This window comes from Mandrillus leucophaeus, unplaced genomic scaffold (genome assembly GCF_000951045.1).
Source record: "Mandrillus leucophaeus isolate KB7577 unplaced genomic scaffold, Mleu.le_1.0 Scaffold355, whole genome shotgun sequence".
Classification (NCBI taxonomy): Eukaryota; Metazoa; Chordata; class Mammalia; order Primates; family Cercopithecidae; genus Mandrillus; species Mandrillus leucophaeus.
The window spans coordinates 286,604-301,480 of NW_012103754.1; the positions used below are offsets into that span (position 1 = coordinate 286,604).

General features: G+C 39.1%; 1 protein-coding gene across 3 annotated transcripts in view; it reads left to right on the top strand.

The window, feature by feature from the left end:
• Positions 1 to 893: 893 nt before the first annotated feature.
• Positions 894 to 14,877, top strand: part of MYT1L (myelin transcription factor 1-like) — a 557,824-nt gene continuing 543,840 nt past the window's right edge. For all 3 annotated transcript variants that reach the window (XM_011989525.1, XM_011989526.1, XM_011989527.1), the window contains exon 1: positions 894 to 1,303. The gene's annotated coding sequence lies outside the window, so the exon portion shown is untranslated. The remainder of the gene's footprint in view (positions 1,304 to 14,877) is intronic.

The window sequence follows — 14,877 nt, forward strand, 5'->3', positions numbered from 1 at the left end:
CACACACAACACCAGTCAGTGAAGGGGAAAAAGGGTGATACCTTTTTAAAAAATGAAAGGCAGTAAGCCATTATTAGCAAGAGCTATATTGAGCATGCTTGCCAGACAAGCAGCAAAGCTGAGCTCCAGTTCCGCCCAGACATGTGCCTTGCCATTTTCATTTTAATCAGCCTGCTCAGGATGGCTGCTGATTCATTTTGCAGGATGTCCCCCTGGGAGCCAAGGTGGAAGCCTGAGGCGAGCTGCTATTGCATCAATGCAGCACATCAGAGCGAGAGCGCGGAGGCAGAGGGAGGAGAGAAAGCCTTCAGCACCGCATCCAGATTTCAATATGGCTAGTTAGAAGGTCCTGCATGAAACCGAGTCTATTGCAGAAAACATAATGAAAGGAAAAGAAAAGAAAAAAGTCACATTGTCATTTCATTATCCAACTATTCTCTCCCGCAACCCCTTCCTGCCACCAACACACACACACACATGTACACATTTTACAGTGACCATGAAAGGTTTCAAGCCACTCTGGGGAAGTGTGTGTGTGTGTGTGTGTGTGTGTGTACTATTTACCTGGTAACTAGCTGGGGTGGTATACCTGATTTAGCTGGAGACTTTGATTTGTAGGACTGACAACCTTATTATGCAGTGAGTTTATTATTGATATTATTCTGCTCTCGGTTGCCATGGCCACCTTGTGAGAGACATTCAATTTTCTCTCTTCCATCATCATTATCTATGAGGCCATCTGTTGTGGAAAATGAATTCAGCCTCATTTGCATGACTGATAAGCAATTTTTTTTTTATCTATTTAACAGAAGGTCATATGCCGGGGATTTGGAGCTTGTGAAAAAAAAATGTGGAAAAAAAAAAAAAAAGCCTAGGAGAGGATGAGTGGGAGTGTGTGCATGGGGGGTGTGTGGAAGTCAAACAGATCGCTGAGGCCTGCGAGCCTATCGCGCTGCATTTGTCATTCCTGCCCGGGCGACATTTTTTTTTCCCTAAGCTACTGCACACTAAATAGAGTGAGAGAGCTTTTCCCTGCAGTCTTCTTGAAGCCCCCCTGGTTTTTTTACTCATTGTTGGTGGGTGTATTTTAATTTTTTCATTCCCTGGACTATGGGTTATGATATCAATATTCACTGAAGACAAAAAGCCACCTTTTCTGCATCTCGGTGGCATGCATGTGTCTCATCATCCTTTCAAACTTGTGGTGGAACAGGGTTTTCTTCCCTGTCTGTGTATTTTGAGCCAGCACAGTTACCAAAATTGAACTTGTCTTTCGCTTGTGAGCGGTTGTGGTCATTGTGAGGTACGTGATGCTCGTTAGGTTAATTTTTGGGGGACTTAGTGAGCAGGATGTGTTTTACCGTAGCTCAAGGGCTGAGGCTGCTGTTCCATTGTCTGCTCCTTTTTAAAGTTATTTTTATAGCATGGCTGGTAGCTGAAATGTTCCTGGACTGGAGGCTTTGTAATCCACAGAAAATCTGTCTTTAAACTGAAATGGGTATTAGGTTGCATGACTTAACTGTGATGTTGTTTATTAAGGAAAAAGATACAAAAACAAAACATGATGCATGTATAGTGCTTGGAGGATAAGAGGATACTGAAACAAAAAGTTCCCAGAGACTTGACTGGATTACTTTACATTACAAATGAAGCACATCATTTTATACAAAGGCAATTAAAATGTTAGATATTTTTGATGAATTTACCTAATGATAAGAAGAGAGTTGATTTATATTGTTTAAGTGGAGAAACTCAAATAAAGATTTTTAAATTTAACTTAAATGTTTGAAGTTAATGATAATGAAACAAAAGGTAATTTATAACAGAAATATGTCTTTTTGTAACACCTAAATTAATAAACTAAAAGTTTAAATGGTACACTTTAGTTTTAAGATAGATCTGAATAAAGCAAAAATGTATATGTAAATATTTATATGAAAGTTAGTTATATAAAATATAGAGAACAGATTTTGAATTTAGCATTAACCATGACAATTTCTTGTACCATCAAAGCTATATAAGCTAAATAATTTCTAAGTTACTTAGAGTAAACATATTTTATATAAGAGTCTTTTTGTTCAAATGTTTATATTTTTTACTAAACAAAATTAACATCATAGACAAAAGCATCCCAAAACCACCCTTACAGGCATATGAGGGTCTTTCTAATTGTTCAACTTCCTAAGTGTCATGTAGCTTTAAAACTAATAAAGTCATGTCTCCCATACAGATAAAAATGTAATTATTTTTAAAGAAAAGTATTTTATACAATATTCCTTTTCAAAAACACAATAGCATTGCATTCCTATAAGTTTTCACCTCTCAAGAACTTTGAATCCAAAGTGTTGATGGTAAGTTATAAATGCTACTAAGAGACACATTCCAGAAAAAAAGGAAGTTTGTTTTTTCTGATTGACCTAAAAGAACATGTATGATTCTATCACCTCAAATGCAGTAAGTCAATTGCTTAAAAGTCTCCTTAAAGTTATACTTGAGTGATAAATTTTCTTTATTAACCAAAATAGACCACTGCTGATGTGTTTTTGTGATGGTACTTTACCTGATTGCACTTTGAAAACTCTTACCATACTATCATACACTTTTCATAAGCAATAACAGTTGTTATATAATCCTTCTGGTTTTAATCAGCCATATTTCTTTATATTTTAGCTTGAGTTTCAGAGAAATAAGTTTATTTTAAACATTAATCGTGCATTTAAAGAATTTAAAACAATAAAATTCTGATAGATTAAGAATATTATTTAAAGTGACATCAGCTTTCTCAGAGGACTATAGTTTAAGCATCAGTAATATGAGATCTGGATCTATATTATAATATGAAGGATTAAGTTAGTGCCCTTTGATCTGTACATATAGTCTTCAGATTTGTGAATCAAAATTGTCAACATCTAAAAAAAACCTCTGAAGTCGCACAATTGATTTTTGCTTCCTCCCCACCCCCACCCCCAAAAAGTTAATTACCAATCTTGGTTGGATTCTTCCTTGCCTCCCTGACATTTGACTGCTGCTAATTCACTGATTAATCTCATTAATGTGATTATAGTAGGATTTAGAGTTGGCTGCCATTGTTCTGTAGACAGTGCTATTCAGGCTGAGCACTTGCCACCTCATTCAGTTTTGCTGTGATTTTTCAAAGGCTGGTGGAGTGAGCTATTGTGAGCAGGCTTCTCTGCCTTCCCTTTCAGCACCAGGAGCTGTCCGCAGCTGATAGCGATTGCATTCAACAGTGACTGACTTCCTCCTAGTTTATTGGCAATGTGAAAATGGCTCACTTTCATCACCTTAATGATTGTGCTAGTTGAGGTAGAAGTAGGAGAAGCCTTCATGGTCACATTTGGATGTTTTGAAGATGGTGGCAGCAAAGATATCTATACTTGAAGATTTTTATTTAGTAAAGACTTTCCATCTGCCATTACACACACATTGTACTCTATTTCCAAATACTCAAACTTATCAATAAGTTAAAAATTACTTGTATATATGCATAGTTGTGGGTTGAAAAATTATAAACATTATTACTTTTCAACTGTAAAATTTTCTCCAAATACATGTAATTATTAATAAAATTCATCTTTGAAAAGATGCACCAGGACTATCTGGTGTCACAGGCAGAAAGTATGCATGACACACAAATTTCAACTTTTCTTTAGTTAGACTTGTATCCAGCTGCAGAACTTATGCCAATTTCACAAATTTGTGTTAGAAGCTGAGATCAAGGTAAAGGCCCAATAATTTGTGACCACATATGAGTGGTGTACAAAAATTCCTAAAGGAATATGAGTACATAGTCTTCTTTGAGGTTATAAAGGCTGTCAAAGCATGACCTTAGGACTGTGTGGATACTTTCAGAGAATGAGACTTCTTTAATATGCTGTTTTCACTGTCCCTGTTATGTTTTTCACCTAATTTGTTTATTTAATTTTTACTCTCTTGAAAATGTTTCTATTTTGTCCATTACTCTTGAATATGCCCAATTATTTCACTGTCTGATGTTTTCTGTCTGCTTTCTGTGTCAATGTTTAATAGACTAGGGAAAAGAAATAAGTGATTATGCAATTTCAAAGATTTGTAAAGTTTTTCTATTTGTTACAATTATACTTAAAATTAAAAATATTGAGTTAATAATCTGTTCAACTGCTTTTATAAATGCTTTACAGGTATAATTTTTAAAAGCCAATTACTTCTCTGTGAAAAATTAATTTTGTCAAGTAAATAATGTTTTCAAAGTCACATGCATAAACTAGATTTTCAACTCTACCTGTAAGCCAATCTAATTTGAGGGAGAGATATTATTTTAAAAATACATAATATATAATCTGAAAGACTTTGTTTACTTGTATATTTTGGTGGACACATTTTAACTTCAAACAACTTAAAGGCCTATCTACTCTTAAATGTTTTATATTAAAAATCTCCTCCGTGGAATTAGGGGGACTAGTCAGACGCTCTTTGGTAATGACCACTCTGCCCTGCACTTACAGTTTGGTTTGGCTGGGTGTCCCTTTTAGACCAGGGCTATAATTTTCAATCAATAATCAGTTTTTCCAATGTGTGTTGTCCTTTGCCAGGAAGTCTACCTTGAGGCAAAGTCTTTCCAGAACTCTGTTCAGGAGGCAAATGAATGGTAGACTCAGAAAGAGAGACCGACAGTTTTGCTAAATTCTTATAATCAAACTACTCCATTGCATAATTTGATTGCAAGGACATTATGCACTTTCCTATTTTCAAGTTTTTAAGAATTCTTTTTATGAATATCTTCTTTTTTATTTGAAAAGTTGTGTAGTATCCTTTAGAAAGGAGTAACTGAGGATAAACTTGAACAAAAACTTGTGAATAACATATTTTTCACCAAGCTAAGTTTCATCATGCTCTATTCTACACAACACCTGACATGGATCTGCATTTCTTCCAAACTAAACTGAAGATAAAAGATACCACAAACTTGAAGAAGAAATTAGATGTAGGTTTGTGTTTGTGTGTGTGTGGTTGGGGGTAGTGTCATATCTACATATCATGGTTGCTGGTATGAGAAAGATATTTTAAATTGGCATGCCACCCCCATACTTAAAATATTGCCTGTAGTGACCATAACTCATATGAAATAATACAAATATTCTACTTTTACAGTAATTTGTTGTATGATTTTTTTCTGATATTAGATTATTTAAAGGCAACAGCTATCCATTTTTTCCATCAGTGGGCTATTTCAATGCAATGTGGTTCAGTTTGTAATATCTTTGTGTCTTGTCTCTTCTCTCTCTTTCTCTCCACTTTCCTTTCTCTCTCTTCTGCCCTCTCTCTCTTTAACTCGGTCCCTGTTTGTCTGTTTTGCCACCCTCTCTTCTCTCTGTGTTTCTTTCACACCTGCATTGTTCCAGCATACACAATGATTTTTCTATGCATGTTTCCACAATGGAAGTGTTTTTGGCTTTGACATCATAATGAGTCCTCAGGGTATCTGTAGAAGTAATCAGAGATGGCAGAGAAAATGTAAGCCAGGTGTTATAAAACTAGAAAGAATGCATAAATGCTTATTTATTAGATAGAGAAAGACTGATAAACATTGCTGTATTAGGCTATTCTGCTAGGAAAATTTTCCAACCATGTACCTCTTTTAAAATAATCTCTGCTCCCCACGTGGTGATTATCGGAAAAGTTGGGGGGGTGAATATTTTAGTCTCAGTGTAAGGAGTATTGTGTTGTGAGAAGATGGAATGATACAGGACATTCTCTTAAAGCTTTCCTTGCTTTCAGACTGCAGTGGTGTCTAGCAGGGCTCGACAGGAAGGGAATTGCAGTCTCTGTAGTAACCAGTAAGTCTGGTCCCAACACATCAGGCAAGAGCTTGGTCTTCAGAGGAATTACCTCTGAGAGCTGGAAGAGGGTGTTCCTGGTAACTTGGGGCTTCTCTGTCAGTCTCCCCACGGAAACCACAGTCAGCACTGTGCTCTGTGGAAAGCCTGCAGTGGTTGCTCCCTCGTGCTGTTCTGCTCTCGACTCTCACTCACTGTGGATAGTGGGCTGGTGAAGTGCGGGCGCCAGAGGGTAGGGGTGAATGGAATGGAAACACAGAGGGAACTGTGACCAGCACGTGCGATGGTCTCTCCGCGGCAGACAGAGCCCTGCGTGGGTGAGAAGCAGACTGCGGAACAGGATTTGGCTTGATGGCCACCAGCTCTTCCACAAAAAGGTACTTCTTTCCTTTTATTGTAAAGGTTACATAGGATTTTTTTTTTTTTTTTTTTCCTGGTGGTTGCAGTTCCCAGTTCTTCTCTTAAGTACTTCAAAAATAGTTGTTTCTCTACCTGCCTGCCTAGCTCCAGCTCTCATTTGATTGCATACACAACACTTCCTAAAGTCTCTTGGTCTGGCATGTGAACACGCCGACAATGGACTGTCTCTCAAAAGAGCTTCTCCTTCAGTGTAATGCCATTGTGGGCACCGATATGTCTGCATGCTGCCTGGAGTTGTTGTTAAACATGAGTCTGTGTATTCAAGGCTAGTTTCCAGGGGCGAGGGTGGGAGGTGCTAAAGTTGCCTTTATGATTTAATGTAGCCTTTCATAACGGTGAGTGTTATAGGAGAGAGGTCTGCAGAGAGTGAAACGGTATAGTCTCCACCAGAGTAAAACATCTATGACTTAATTCAAGAAGCCATTTATAAAATCAGCACTTTTTTAAGCCAGAAAAAAATGCTAATGAACATCAGGTATCTATGTTCCCTTCGTTATTTTAAAAACCTTATAAGGTCTTGTCTTTTCAAAGAAAACTTTGTCTATATTTTTTTCTTCAAGCAATACTAAAAGGTGAAAAATGTTTTAACTTTCTTAGACAAGAAGTTTCATGTCTTTTGTTTTAAAAGAAAATGATACAAGAAGCTCATACTGAAACAGAATAATATAGTGTGGTTGGCAACCCAAAAAAGATTTTAAGAATCAGTTAGAGTTAACTCTTGTGTCACCATTCTTTTATTTGAAGAAGTGACAGGTTTTGGAACCTCTTTTTGTTTGGCTTGGATGTTAACCGGTAATGCCATTTCAAATACTGTAGGTTCAGCTTATTTCTGTGAGGTTTCTTTGGCCACAGCATGAATTTACCATAACATCAATGATAGGGGAGATATTTTTAGATAGACTGCCTGGCTGGTAGCTGCTAACAGCCTGACTCCAGTATTTACAGTTCTCATCTATTACATTAAATACAGCACTGCTCATGATACACATTCTGCTCTAGAGATTTAGGGGCCTGTGGGTACAAGGCAAGCAGCACACAGCACACATCTCCACTCGTGTCTGCCTGTGTTGCAAGGTTGATACCCAGGAAGGTTAGAAACCGCTGGTTTAATCCACAGCTGTAGTGTGAAAAATATCTAGACCAGCAGTGAAGTTCCCTCCCACCTTAGGGCTTGGGGAAGTGGATATGTTTTGTGTGGCTTCAAGGAGGCAGCCTGAGACAGGGTAAGTCAGCAGGATGCTCCCGAGGCTGTTTCTGCTGCAGCGATGTGGTCTCTGAGGGAGCCTGAGCCTGGTGCACGCAGCACAGGCGGGACTCGCAGCCCGGCGCTGTCTGTCTGCTGCCTTTTGATGGAGGCTGCGCTTCACCCGCCCGGCAGAGCGCTGTACGCATGCCCGTCTTCCCTGTCGTTTAGTGGTGTCAACTTATTAATTTCCATCTTCGACTTCAGGCCTGTTAGTTTCCTGTCTGAAAGCATTATTACTTTTGTCCATGTGGCAAAATAATTAGCATACAGATGAGAAGTGGCCCCTTGCCTGGGCGCCGGTAGAGAGAGAAGATGTGCAGTGGAAAGTTGATTGGATGAATGGAGAACAAATGGTGGGCGTTCAAAAGCATTAGAAGAGTTTTGTAGTCGTGGAGCAGGTTGGAGAATTTTCTGGGTGAGTCCCTAAGATGGAAGGCAGGGGTGGCTGCCGTGGGAACAACTGCTTGTCAGACACTGGCTCAGCCGAAGGTGCCAAGTGCGGCTGCAGGCACAGATAATTCACTGGGACGACTTTGTTTGGCAAGTCTTGAGGCTGCTCTTTGATATCCCCTCCAGGTAAATATGTCCTGTGCTCCCTGTCTTCTCCAGAGCGTTTGTTCCGCTTCCCAAAGTGGAGCAAAGTTCAACTCCTGATGGTCAGTAACAAAAGAATAGTCATTTGCTGCTGGTGTGGGGTAGCGGCTTCATCCGTCTTGGTGTGCATGTGTCTGAAGTGGAAATTAACTGTTTAGATGTGATTGTTTTTAGAAACTTACAGCAGCCATTATTCAATGTGTTTAATTAATATTTTCTGAAACCGTGCATCGAGACCAGCAAAATTAGCAAATGTTGTTTCAATTAAAGCCCAGACATAATTAGTTTTGACTAGTATGTATTTTTCCTAGCTGGAAGATGATTTTAGCTAATTTAACCAGCAACTTACTGGAGATTGTGAAAACTGAACTGAAGTTTCTATTGATCTGTAGAATCTACAACTAGGAAATGTAGAAATTAGCACACAGTGATACTCTCAGTTCTTTTCAGAAAAATGGAGATCATTTTTGCAAATCAGTCTTCTGAGTTGAGAAGTAAGAATAAAGAGCCTGCTGGAATCCTAATTTTCTATTGTCATCAGTGACACATTTCTTATATAATTCTGTGACTGTGCTACTGCAATATGGGTGCTTTAATATTTAGTTAAATATACTTCCATCTGGGGGAATTCGCAGATAAATAGTTCTATCCTGTTTTAATAATTCCGATTCTCCCTAAAAGGCAAGGTTTTTCGTTTTCACTGACCTAATTATTTCACCTGCTTTTTAGGTAGAACTCAAGTAGAAATTGTTATTCTTTAACTGTCTTTTTATAGATTCCTGAATATTTTAGATCACTTGATCTTATTTTGCTTTTATTTTAAGCTTTTTTTTCCTAAAGAGTTGCTTTACTTTAGCTGTTTGCTTTAAACAATAACAGTGAATATTTGACAGAAAATATAACTTTTGGGGGGAGGGGAAAATATTTTCTGTTTAAAAAAATATACCTTTTCAAAAAATAAGGAAACCACCTTTAACGAATCTAAACCTCAAACACAAGGTATTGAAAAACATATTAACCCTTAATGTGAAGCTGCTGAAACTTGGCTTTCATCATTTTCCCTCTCATCCTGCAAGTTTCTTAGTACTCACATTGAGCTTTTTCTGCATAATAGGTAAATTATCTATTGTTTTTTCAATGTGTGTGTGTTTATACACACAGACACATTTCTTTTTCTATTTCATTTTTAAATTTACTGGTAAACTAGAATGAGGAAAAAATTGAGTTTTTAAAAATGTAACTCAAGCAGTTTTAAATATCAAATTGTTTTCAAGCAGATTCATGAAATCTTACCTAGAGAAAAGTCATAAAGTCATAGTTCCATTATTGTCTCATGGCTACATTTCATGTTAGAGTTGAACCAAGCTTTATATGATTAATGCAGCTGCTTTTAGCTTTATGATGGTGGTTTATAACTTTCTTGGGGCAAAATATCAGCTTTTACTTTTTAACCTCACCTTGTGCATTTCTCTGCGGAGATCCCTGAAAGCCCCTTCTCCGATGCTCTTTGTGCCTGGCTGCCTTCAAAGGTGGAGCCCAGCTGTTTTTTGTTTGTTTGTTTTGTTTTTTTCTTAGGGTCAAAATTGTGTCATATTAGTCTCCACTCCACGGAGCCTCATGTGCCACTCACTGTCACGTTTGTTCTCAGGCCGTGGAGCAGGCTCACGGGCAAAGACACGGAAAGGTCCCAGGACTGGAAACAGGCTGATGTGCACCTGTCTGAAAAGGTGATTTCTGAGGGAATTTTTCCCTGTCTAGTTGGACTCTAAGGTTGAGTGTCAACTTTGGAAAGAACAGCAGCCTTTTATGGCAAAATTTTTAATCAATTGATGTGATTCCAAGGTGTGAGTCCGAAGATGCAGCCCTCCTTTACTTAAATGCCCTGTGTAGGCAATGCTGGTCAGTGTGGGGCGTCTGCTGTCTCAGTGGGCCTGCTCTGCTCACCGAAGCCACAGAGGGCATTGCTTTGGTGGGGTTTCCATTGATTGTGAATGAAAAAAAAACAAAAAACAAAACAGGTAAATATTTTTTATTAAAAAGGTTATTTGACTGTATTCCCTTTAAAATTCAGTACTGTTGTGTATTTTTGCACTCTTGGGTACTATAATTCCTCTCTTTCGTGGTTTTGTGAGTGCATGCATGTGTGTATTTTTAAAATGCCAGTGTGAAAATGTGTGTAAGCTGACAATGTTTGAGCCACAGGGTTAGTATGTGTGCCATGTAAGCCTGCTTCAGATGTGTTTGTGCACTCATTAATATAGTTGAAAGAACTTTAGGACTCAATATTGCATACTGACTGCTTTTTACTGAAGTCTGACTGTTTACATAGAACACTCCAATTGCTTCAAAGAAAATTACCTCAAGGATATTGGGCATTTGCTTGAGAAATTTTCAAGTGTGGAATGTCAGGTTTAGGACTCTAAAGCAAACAACTCATGAATTAATAATTTATGGGGGTCTTTTTTTTTTTAGTACATTGACAAAGATTTTCATTATAGGATTTCTAGCTCAAACACTGTTCTGAGTGGTGCCTTCATGCCGTTATCTCAACCTAAATGCACAGTGTGTTTTAATGGCCCTCAACAGAAAGATTTTTCAAAAGTCAGCATCACCTCTTGATTCCAGGGGCTACCACACCACTGAACCCTAAAAGCAATGGACCATTCTTAGAGGCTGACTTTAAATTTGGCCCAACCTCCCCTTCCTGGTGCACGTATTCCATCAGCCTGTGCCATCTGAACAGAAGCTGAAAGCACAGAGCTTTGTCGCCATGAAACAATGCTAGCCAGACTGGTTGTAGAAATAATCGAGTCTGCAGGGCACCCCATAGAGAGCCATCAAACCGAGTCTGCTCTGGAGCTGTCTGGTAGCTTGTGAACATTCGGAAATCAGTGCCGCATCTGCCGGTGGACCCTGTGCTTCTCTGAAACTCCCACCTGCCCTAATGCATCTGGGCAAGAGCTTTTCAGAATCCAGTTTCCTCCAGGATAAATTTAATACGTCTTGAGGGCCAGGCACAAGCAAATTGATTCTATCTCTGCACCAGAAAAACTCATCAACATCTGTAAGAACACAGATTTTCAACAACCCCAGGATTAGGGGATGCTATTTTGTAAAATATATTCCAAGCCTACTCCCTTCATACCTCATGCCAGCATGGCATTTTTTAATTAGGAAGTTGATTAAAAAGGGCATGGTAGACCACGGATGTATGGTCTCCTGGCATCCATCCAGCTGTTTGTTGTCTGGGTCGTGGAAAGCGTTGCTCATCACCAGTTGCAGGAACGAGGGGGAAATGATTATAAGGGATGGCAAGAATGAAACTGTTCTGCTGTCCGTGCTAATGGCAGCTGACTGTGGCTTCATCTGAACCAGGTTTTCCTGCAGATAGACTTACCGACTTCCTTCATGAGACAGAGACCACTCGTACTTGGAAATAACTTGGAAATTTAGAAACTCGGTGTATTATTCCGTGGTTCTGATTTTTCAGTGATCAATAGGATAAGTCATAATGACTTGTATTTTCTGGATTCAAACCTGTTTTTGGCCTCGTGTCCTGTAGGTTGGTGTCAATGATGGTAGTTGTTCTAATGCTGCTCTGCTGTTTGCCTTCAAGAGTACCTGGTTTGGCTTTTGGTTGTTTCCCCCACCCCCCAAGGGAAATTCCTTTCTTTGCTGGCTTTCTTTTTTTTTTTTTTTTTAGGACTTAGAGTATATTTCACAGAAATAAAAATTTTATGCCTAATTGTAGTGTCCCTATGGCTAATGTGGTGTGAATGAGCACCACGTTATGAATTTAACCCTGTCCATCCCTCTCACCCTCTTATTGTATGAGCACTTTCCCAAGACCAAGCATACTAAAGAAAGCAGGGAAAAGACAGCCATGGATGAGGCTTGATATGCTGCCAACACCAAGACCCTCATGCTCAGGGCAGAGGCTCTGGGGCTGTTACACGTCACTCTGGGAAGATGCTCAGTGCTCAAGATCAGGGGAGTATGTCTGCACCCCAGTGGGACTTTTCAGCCGCTGGGGTAGCAGTTCTCCCTTTTGTTCTCCTTCCCTCCAAACCTACTTGTACATATATTAATTAGTTTTAGATTCTGCATTTTAAAGTTTTCAGTGATAGACCAGCTGGAGTTAGCAACAATGGTGGGCAGGCAGGGGCTCTCCTCACTGTCCTGTTCTAGAAAGAAAATATCAAAGTCAATGCTGAAGACAAAAGGCGAGACTCCTTAAGGTCAGCACCTCCCTTCCCTCTTAGCACTGTAACTGAATAATTAATACAATGTGCATATATTGAGCACCTACTATGTGCAGAGCCAAATGAGATAGAACTGAGTAACAAATTTCTGCCCCACAAATGTCAGGTAATGTGTGTACGTGTGTGTGTGTGTGTGTGTGTGTGTGTGTGTATGCATATGCATATTTCTGATAAAAGGTAATCATAAATACTTCTAGGTTTACTTTTCTTGAATGCATTTTGAAATAGATTAAAGCATTCTTATGACTTAAGAAGAAGAGTTGGGTGAACCTTGAGGCCCCTTTCCTGGGTAATCAGTACTTCAGGAATCCAGGTGACCATTCCAAAACTGATCACTCAACAGCATGGCATTGAATCACCATATTCTCTGTTCGACAGCACGTATGATTTCAGTGTACTGACTGCTTACAGAATCAAGAGTTACACATTGTTGAAGGTTCTGGATAGTCAGCCCTCATCCATCATGGTTTCTAAGTACACGTTCCCTGTCCCCTTCCATTTTGCAGAGTTACAATCGCAGCAAGCCTTCGCTTACCTGAGAAAACACGAAACGGTAAACAGAATGCTCTTTGGAGGAGGGTGTTGGTAACTGTCGGGGGTCTGTTTTGCAGTTTCTGAGCTGTTGATACCAGAGATCAACAACAGAACATTTTGGATTTGGCATGGTGAAGCCCTAGGTTATTGACTGAGGGCCAACCTTCCAAGCAAACAGGAAGATCCCTTGTGTCATATTCACTTGTCTCTGCCTTCTCAGTGACATAAGCAGTCCTGTCACAGTGCAGACAGCTGAAAGGGGCAGCCAACCTGGTTATCCACCGGCTCACCATTGGCTGCAGAAATATCAAAACAAAGAGGAGAGGAGAATTCAAATTAGAAACTGGTCATGTATTTCAGACAGTTCCAGTGACTATTTGCCACATTTCCCTTGAGTCAGACCTGATTGCACTTACCTGCCTATTTAGAATTAAGAATTTTGCCATTATACCCTGTAAAAGACAGGTTGGGTTAGAATTCGCATTTTACATTCTCTCAGAGTATGGAAATTTAAGGAGCTCAAGCATCAAAAAGCCACATGTCTTTGCTTAAAAATGGAATTCTGCGATTATATAAAGTGAGGAGGGTTGGTTGATGCTAGGTTCTTGTATATAATAGGAAATAAAATCTTAATAATCTGCTCAGATACATTTCAGATCAATCTCTTACTTGTCCTTTGTTTAATGTGGCACATTAGGTACTGAATTAACGTGTGAAATCTTCCACTGAATTTCTGAATCTGCCAAGACATTTCACAATTCTTTTCATAGTCCTGAGAACAAGAATGGAGGTAGTTTTGCTGCCCAAGTGTTTTTTTTTTTTTTTTAGCTAATATGCTGTTACTAGGATTATATTAGCTCAAAAACAATCCTTTTCCCTAAGAGACCCACACCCATAGTGCCAGCCAAGAAATGAGGTATCTGTTCTCCAGGGACAAGTTAACACACCTGTTTACAAATGGGCAAAGCCACCTGTTCATCTAGTTTTAAAGTTAATGATCAAAACAGTATCTGATCCTAAGGGTTAGTAAGAGTGGAAAGGCAAATTTGTGAGACAACAGGTAACATCTCATTTTTATTACCTAACATTTCAATGTATGTATATTAAATGTGGAATTAGTTAGAAAACACATAAGCCTATGATAAATATTCCAAATGTTAAATATCAACATTCCACGGATTAGGTGCAGAAGTTGTGTAAGTAGTAGTAGAGTCAATGATAGAGTACATTTCATGCTTCACATTTTCACAATCCAACATACGCAAATTGAATCATGTGTTTTAGCCTCAAAGGCATAACTGAAGCGTGAGGCTTGCTGATTGGGCAGTCAGCATTGCAAAAATGGCCTCTTTCAATAAAAAAATCAGTAAGCGATTTTCACACATCTCATCCTTCCTCCAACAAGATCGAGTCTCTTTCCCTTCCTGCTATGACTGGGGAGCGTGTGGCTCCGGCCCTTACAACACCATGGTCTCCAACTGTTTGGCTTGCCTTAGCGCCCCTCCTGGCTCCTGCTCCTGGAGCTTTTAACTAAGGGCACAGTCAGGAGGATAATTACAAAATCCCTTGATTGATTATTTTGGTCTCTTCCAAGAGTCAGGAAGACTTTACTCTGCCTGGTCTGGTTATATCGGCTAAGGCTGCACATGTGTTATAAGCTTCTGACTAATTCTCCAAAATAGGAGCAATGACCCATGACACAGGGTAACTTCATTTTCCATACTTTCCAGGAGGCTATTTTTACCTAATATTAAACATTTTTTCATTTTTATTTTTTGTCTTTCTTAAATTTTCTAAGTGAGATTTTGCACCCATAGTCAACCTAGACAGTGACGTAAAGTCCCTGTGAAGGAGCCCTGTGTTGGGAAGAGTTTCCTCCTAGGTCAGCTCTCCATAGAATTCAGAGATGACTTGAAACAAATGACTGCAGCTTTCTGCCTCTAAGGACCCTTGTTTAAAGTTGAGAGAGTCCCAGTTCTAAGGCTTG